This window comes from Cyanistes caeruleus, chromosome Z (genome assembly GCF_971803275.1).
Source record: "Cyanistes caeruleus chromosome Z, bCyaCae1.hap1.1, whole genome shotgun sequence".
NCBI classification, from domain to species: Eukaryota; Metazoa; Chordata; class Aves; order Passeriformes; family Paridae; genus Cyanistes; species Cyanistes caeruleus.
Window position 1 is genome coordinate 3,581,078 of NC_141732.1, and position 7,097 is coordinate 3,588,174.

General features: G+C 40.3%; 1 long non-coding RNA gene across 1 annotated transcript; it reads left to right on the forward strand.

Annotated features, from left to right (window-relative positions):
- Positions 1-246: 246 nt before the first annotated feature.
- LOC147647991 (uncharacterized) lies at positions 247-6,801 on the forward strand. The gene is made up of 4 exons (XR_015280557.1): positions 247-323; positions 770-825; positions 3,296-3,356; positions 5,522-6,801. It is a non-coding gene; the product is annotated as an uncharacterized LOC147647991 (long non-coding RNA).
- Positions 6,802-7,097: the final 296 nt, after the last annotated feature.

Sequence of the window (7,097 nt, forward strand, 5' to 3'; positions counted from 1 at the left end):
CGTGTGGGTGAGCTTAAGCTCTTGTAAACCTTTATCATCACCTTTGCCACAGTCTGATGCAGCTGGGGAAACGTGGACTGCTCAGCGAGGTGAACTCTGGTTGAGGGATGGCTTTGATATTTACAGAGATGCGTGTTCTTCCAGCTGGAGGCTTCACACAGCTGCGGCTCATAAGCAGTTGGCCTCAGCTGCAGATCTGCAGCCAAATCACAGATTTTTTTGATTTTTTTTTCCCCCCCCTCATCTGGGGTTTCTGTCCTCTCAAAAACCCCTTCACCACGATGGCTTTGAGAAATCACTGATTGAAAGGCCTCTGCTGACTGGTGGGTTTGTGCAAAAGACAGGGGGAGATGATATGAGTATGTTTTGACAAGAGACTGGCCTGTGATAATTCCAGGAGGTTTTATTTTATTAATACCTAGAGGAGAGAAGCTGAAAGCAAATTATATTTCCAGATTTTCAGATACTAAAATACCATAACCTTTTGTTACAGTTTGATAAACACTATTCTCCAGGAGAGTGCTAAAACAATAATAATTGTCTCATCCATCAGTTGTAAACTATTAATATTGGCTCAAGCAATGAATAAGCAAATTGAGAAAGAAGCCATGTTCATTAGCAGTTCGCTATTCTTAGCAATTCATTAGTTCTGAGCTTCCTTAAGTTCATTATTCTAAGGAAGTTTCTTTTTTGCAGCAGGGGATGTACTAGTACTCCATAACTTGATTTAATTAAACTTTGCATTAAAACTGAGTCAATTTAAATACAGTTCTCGAAAGAAAAGAGGAAGTACAGTGAAGTAAGGAAGGGGAATAGACACAGCAGGTAAGATGCTGACAGCTGCATTTCCCTATTCCTTAGCTCTTCCCCCTTCCCCCTGTCTAACTGGTACTTTTCCTGCAATGCTCCTCACTGCAGGGCAGCTTAGGAGTGTTTTGGCAGGGAGCAGTCTGCTTATTCTCCCTGGAGACTGCACAGAGATCATAAATCCTTTTGGAGTTCTTAACCCTTGTATGTAACTGACAGCTTTAATCTTCTTCATTTCTAAATTCAAGCAAGAGGCAGTGCGGGCACACAGAGAGGAGGACGCATATTTCAATTGCTGGGCAGTCACAAACTCTCTAATATTGTTATTTCATGGGTTTTTCAGGCAGAACCCACCATGCACTGGAAGTGATCAGTGTTTGAGACACACCAGTGTCCTAACAAATGCTTGTGATAGAAACAGGTCCCAGAACGTCCTTTTGTTGAGGAATTCCTTGGTTTAACCACGTCAGTGACTTTTCCCTGAGTTGTATTTTGCGCTGCACTCCTTCCCCTCGTTCTTTCTCTCTTGGCATAGCTGGCACCTCCTCATGCCTTCTGCTGTCAGAGGCAACCAGGTGCCAAGAGTAATGGTTACTGTCAGGGTGATCTGTGAATGCTGGGGACCTCCTCCTAGGAAGAAAAGAATGATGACCCATTAAGGCAACCAAGTCAACTGTTTAGATGACTCTGTGCAAATCGTTTTTCCAGATGTCTAAATACAGCAGAGAAATCTGCCCTGGCATACCTTACTCCTCACTTATTACCATTGTGATGCTATACCAACGAGGTTTTCCACTCATAGGGTGTGTATTTCAGAGCATTTTGGTGCATGAGAAAACATTTCCTGCAGGTGAGGCAGAAAAAATAAATTACATGTCCCAAGTGGCATATGATTTTATTGTTGCAGATAGGGAGAAGATTGATGTCTTGTGTCTTGTCACAAAGCTGCAGGAACCATTTGTGAAAGATACTGGAATGCTGACGTACAATGCTTGGGGTTTTTCCACTGTTTTAGCATGGTTGGTGCTGTTGTTTGACAGACTGTGTGTTTCTGAAGATGACAGAACATTGTCTCCTCTTCAGTTTACAGGGTTTTTTCACCCCTTTTACATAAGGATTGCTTAAGGCAAGTGCTATCTAAATGTGTTTGAATGTATGCAATCATCAGAGGCATGTTTTGCAACTCTTTGTCGGAATCCAATAAATATACAGCAATTAAGAAGGAGATTATGACAATGTAGTAGGTGAGCAAACAAGTTTCTAAAAAGGACACTTTGCCCCCTTAAATATTTGCCAGCATTATTTTTTGAAGAATCCAGCAGTTCATAAGCTGCTGTGAGGATCAGTTGTGTGTTAGATACTAGGAAAGCACATTTTATTCAGAGTTTGAAGACCCAGAAACAACGTGAGAAAATTGGTATGCTGCTGATAAGGCTGGATGTTAGAGCTTTACCAAGGTCCCATATTTCATCTGAAGACACAACACCCTCTGAATGTCAGCAAAACAAACACAAACTTCAGGATGTTTAAACAACCCAAATTCCTTTAGTGGCAAGCTGGGCTGGCAGTGAGTGGTACCCGGTGAGCAGAACAGGATAAAAAACTCACCCTGTTAGGTCCTGTACAGGTCAGATCTCAAATGATTTCAAGTGACAAGTTCATGCACCAGGGAAAAGCATCTATTTCTGATTTTAAAAAACATCTATTAAAGCAATGTTCCCAAGAACTGTAGAGACGTAGCAAAACATAGATTCCTCCAGCTTCGATCCAAAAACTAAATTCTGCCTTTTTAGTGTTGTTCAACATCTGCTACAGCTGTTAAAATGTCAATACTGGGCACTGTTATGGTTCTGAGAGTTTGATTTGTTTCTGGTTCCCACTTTTCATGTGGAGTCACTGAGGGGAAATTGCCCAGGAGGTCCAGTGCTCCATGGCAGATCTGGGACGTTTTAAGTACTTCAGGAATATTTCATTCATATTCTCTCACTGCTTATGTAAAAAGTTGAATTTCAGTCTACAGGAACATCTGAGTAATGTACCATGTACCAGAATAGCAGTGACTTCCTAACAATTTCTTAGTTTTCTCAGTAGTGTGTATGCTATTAGGAAGCTGACTCCTACCTGTTTCAAAGATTTTAAGGTTTTACCAGGAAAACAGCAAGAAATTATATATTATTTGCCATGCATAAGGCTCTTACAGCACAAAGACAACAGGATATCAAACAGTCACTCCAGAAAATGAGCAGGATATTTAAGATATATATTTATAAAGGACCATTTTTTACAGGTTGTCTGTAGGAGGCTTGGATGTCATCCAGGATGACTACAGTTTGTAAGGCTTTTCTGAGTCTGTGACAACTGAAGTGACATAAATACGAATTATAATCACAACAAGCCAATGCTGCTTTTCAAAAGTCTCTATTGTGCCTTTCTTGCTTTACCTTAAGCAGCACAAGTGTCCTTAAGATACCATTTCTTATTCTGCCAGGCAGCTCCCTGGTATGACAGTCTTCAGTTGGAAAGCTTGTTTGCACATTGACAACAGCATTGTAAGTAATTAAATCAGCACTATTTCTTGTCCCAGAATACAACCACTCCAGTTGGTTGAGCTTTCTGAAGGTGGAAATGTTGCTCTCAGCTCATGAGGACAGTTTTTTTTTAAAAAAAAAATCCCAAACAACAAAAGAAACAAGTCCTCTGCAAATGCTTCTCAGAGAATATAATCAGAATGAGAGGGGGGGAAAAAATATCTGAGAAGTATTTCAACCCAAACCCAGCACTTAAGATGTTCCAGAGGGAAAAAAAAAGCGTGAGGAGTAATTTTAGCAGGATGCTCTGCCTGGAACTGGGGGCAAAACAACTCTGATAATCAGTGGTGAATGGAGAAGGGGCCGTCTTGGTGTTTTTAGTGTTGGAAAAGGCTGGGACCAACACAACTCATCACTGGCAAAAGCCAAACATCCTGAGAGTGAGGTGAGGATGTGGCAGGTGTGGTGAGTACCCGATGAAGGAACCAACAAGTGATAACTCACTGATAACTTATCTGAGGCTGCTGAGCTGGCCTGGGGACATCTGACTGACAGTCCATCACCTGGTACTGTAAAAGCCCAGCTCCACTTTTTAAAGGGAGGATATCCTCACACACCCCTTCTCTGACGGAGTGTGTGTGGAGATTCCTCCCTGGAGAAGGGACTCCCCCCCCAGGTTATCTCTTGAGGCTAAAGAGAGAGATTTACCCCAACCAACACCAGCCTCTACTTAAAAAAACCCCTGGTTTTCCTAGCTTTAATACAACTGTTTTTTATAGCTACCTGTACTGTGTAGTAAGGAATTCCGATTAAGATGCTGTAGTCCAATCATTATCATAGTATAACCAAAAATAGGTAAAAATAAAAACTCTTTAACACCAATACAGAACTGGGAAGCAGGCATTCTTTATTCAGCTGGATGCATGAAACCCCCTCTGAAATATTGAGACTGCTGAGTATAGAAAAGGCTCCTCTTTATACACTACATTTTACATACATATTCATAGGTTTTCCCAGGAAAAACATACAAATGAGAATAATTTCCCTGAAATCATTGGCATAGAGGTGTTCTCTCCCCTCTTCTCATGCATTCTTCTGTCCTGGGGGTCTCTGTGGTGGTCCCTGGTTGGTGACTCCAAAGTCACACCTGACTGCCTGGTGAACTGGTGAAACTTGGCACAACTGGGCTGGTTACTTTCCATTTCTTCTTCCTACAGAATGAGCATTGTGTGGTTCCACAGGCCAGTGATTTTTGAAGAATAAGCATTGTATTTACCCACCAGGTGCAAACAATTCTTCATCTGGCAACTGTAATAAATAACCTGCTTTCATATAAATATGTCTGGTTGGCCATCCTTAATCCAAATGTTCAATTACAGCTATACAATAGTTCAGACATAAATTGTAGGCCGAGACTGGGGTTGGGATTGGATCCAGCTTCACTCTGAGAAGAAGTTTAGAAATCCAGGGGGTCCCTTCCACACCTGGTGACTCCAGGAGAGGTTCTCCCTGAAAAACCCTTTCTGCAGCTCCCAGTCTGTCCTGTGCAATAATATTGTTTATGCCCTTCAACCCTGACCCACGGGGTGTTCTGTTAAATAAAAGTCAATCCACAGTGTTAATATTCCCAGGATCCATGACATGGTGTTAGGAGATAAAATTTCCATAAAATGTTTTTAGCCTTCTAGGCTGTGGTATGCTGACATCACAGAGGAGCAATTTATCATCACCCTACAGATAATTGCCCCACCTGAACTGGAAAAAATTCAATGCCTTCATCTCATTTTATTAACCACTGAGTCTGACAGGGTTACAAAATTCAGTTCCTGAAATTACAATGCAAGAATTTTTGAAAATTTGAGTCAAATACTAAATTTCTACCTAGTCTTTTAAGGAATTTTGAAAATCACTGACAAAAGGGGTTAGATTGAAAACTGTGTTCCTTCATGGTTGTCATGTGTCTCACAGATTTAAAGGACCTTGGAAATGGTCCATCTCAGAGTGTACCTGTGAAACTACAAAACTATTTTGTGAAGCAAATGCCAGAATAAGTTGATCTCTTCTCTGCTGATGCAGAAATAACTATGTTCCAGGCCAGATCTATAATAAATGCTCATGTGGAATTGAGATAAATTGTGTAAAACACAAAATTCAACCTCACCCTTCCTCCCTCTGCTTTGTTTCAGGCAGGGACGTTTCTGGTGTACTCCCTGGGCTGGAAGGAAACTGCAGTTTGTTTTTAGAGCTTTTGCCTTGGAATCTTTCTGTCCTTCCCCAGCTCCCTTTCCTCCTTCTCACTGCCATATCTGCAGCAAAATCAGCAGTTGGAAAGGCTGACAGTGTCTGAAGCAGGTGGTGTTCATGACAAAGACCTGGCACTTTGCTTTCTGTCTGGTTTGCCATATATCAGCAGTCAGCATCATGCTTGGAGTCAGACCTGCAAATGCTCTAATATTTGAGGTTAAAAAAAAAAAAATAATAAAAAAACTCTGTGCTAGTCTTCTGCATGTAAGGACTTCAAAGGAATGTAAAAGAAACACAAGACTGTTCAGCATGTGTGAAACATGAGATTAAGACATCTGATGGGCTTTTCTGTAAGTTCATTAAGATGTTAATGGAGCCGCAGTATTTATCTTTTCAACACTCTGGCATATTCTGAACATCAGGATTCCAGCTCCTTCTTTGTTAGAGGAAAAAAAAATAAAAATTAACCATATGTCTACTCAAAATACCAAACAATGACAAGTGAAAACATTTTCTGGAAGTGGAAATCTGTGCAGAATGTCACAGAAATGGCAGTTTTTTAGAGAGGAAGTTTAAAAAAACTGTTTAGTTTAGACCAAGGGAGGATATTCTGGAGAACAGTTCAGAAGCCTGTAGACTCCTGCTTGGTCATTTGGAGCCATTTCCAGAATAAACTAAACATTTCTGTCACCAACCTTATACCAAATGGGGACAACAGTAGGTGCTACATGTGTGCATTGAGTCAGGCATATTTCCTGAATGGTAACTGTCAATCAATTTCATCTTTGTTTCAGAAATTTGTTTGTTTTTTGTTTTATTTTCCTCCTTACAGAACAAAAATTTAGAAGAAAATCACTGGAAGCAGGAATATAACATGAGACAATTTTTAGATAAAAAAGCAAAACCAAGGAACTAATTAAAAACAATGCTGAGGGTGTTACCCAACAAGTTCTTTAAAAAGGATTCTATGCAGAAGTGGGGGAAGATGTTAGAAAATTCTTTTAACTTTAGCACAATAATGTTAGATACCTACATCAGTGATTAATATGTGATAAATTGTACTAGCAGACTTCTTAGTTCTGAGATTGTGTGTCAGAGCAAAGAATGATAACAGAAGTACATCTTAACCTGCTCACATACTCGAGATATTCTCAAGGAGAAAAGATTCATTAGAAGATCTGGAACCATAAAAGGGAAATCTGGGGAATGAGATGTTCCTAAATGATCACCAAAGACCCTCAAAAGACCCCTACTTCTTATCCAAATAAGTCCACTGAAATATTTTGCATATCTGCATGTTTTCAGGAAGTGTAATGAATATCCAGCTCAGCGTAGCTGAGGAGGTCACCCCCAAGCTATAAAAACATGAAAATTGAAGGGAAATAATACAGGTAATCTGTGTCTTTTACCAATCTGCCCTCACTTTGAAAAGGATTCAAATGGAAACAGGAAAAACAAGTTCTAAATACTATGTTGTCTTCAGTGGGAGGAAGAGAGTAGTGAGATGAGAGAGAAGAA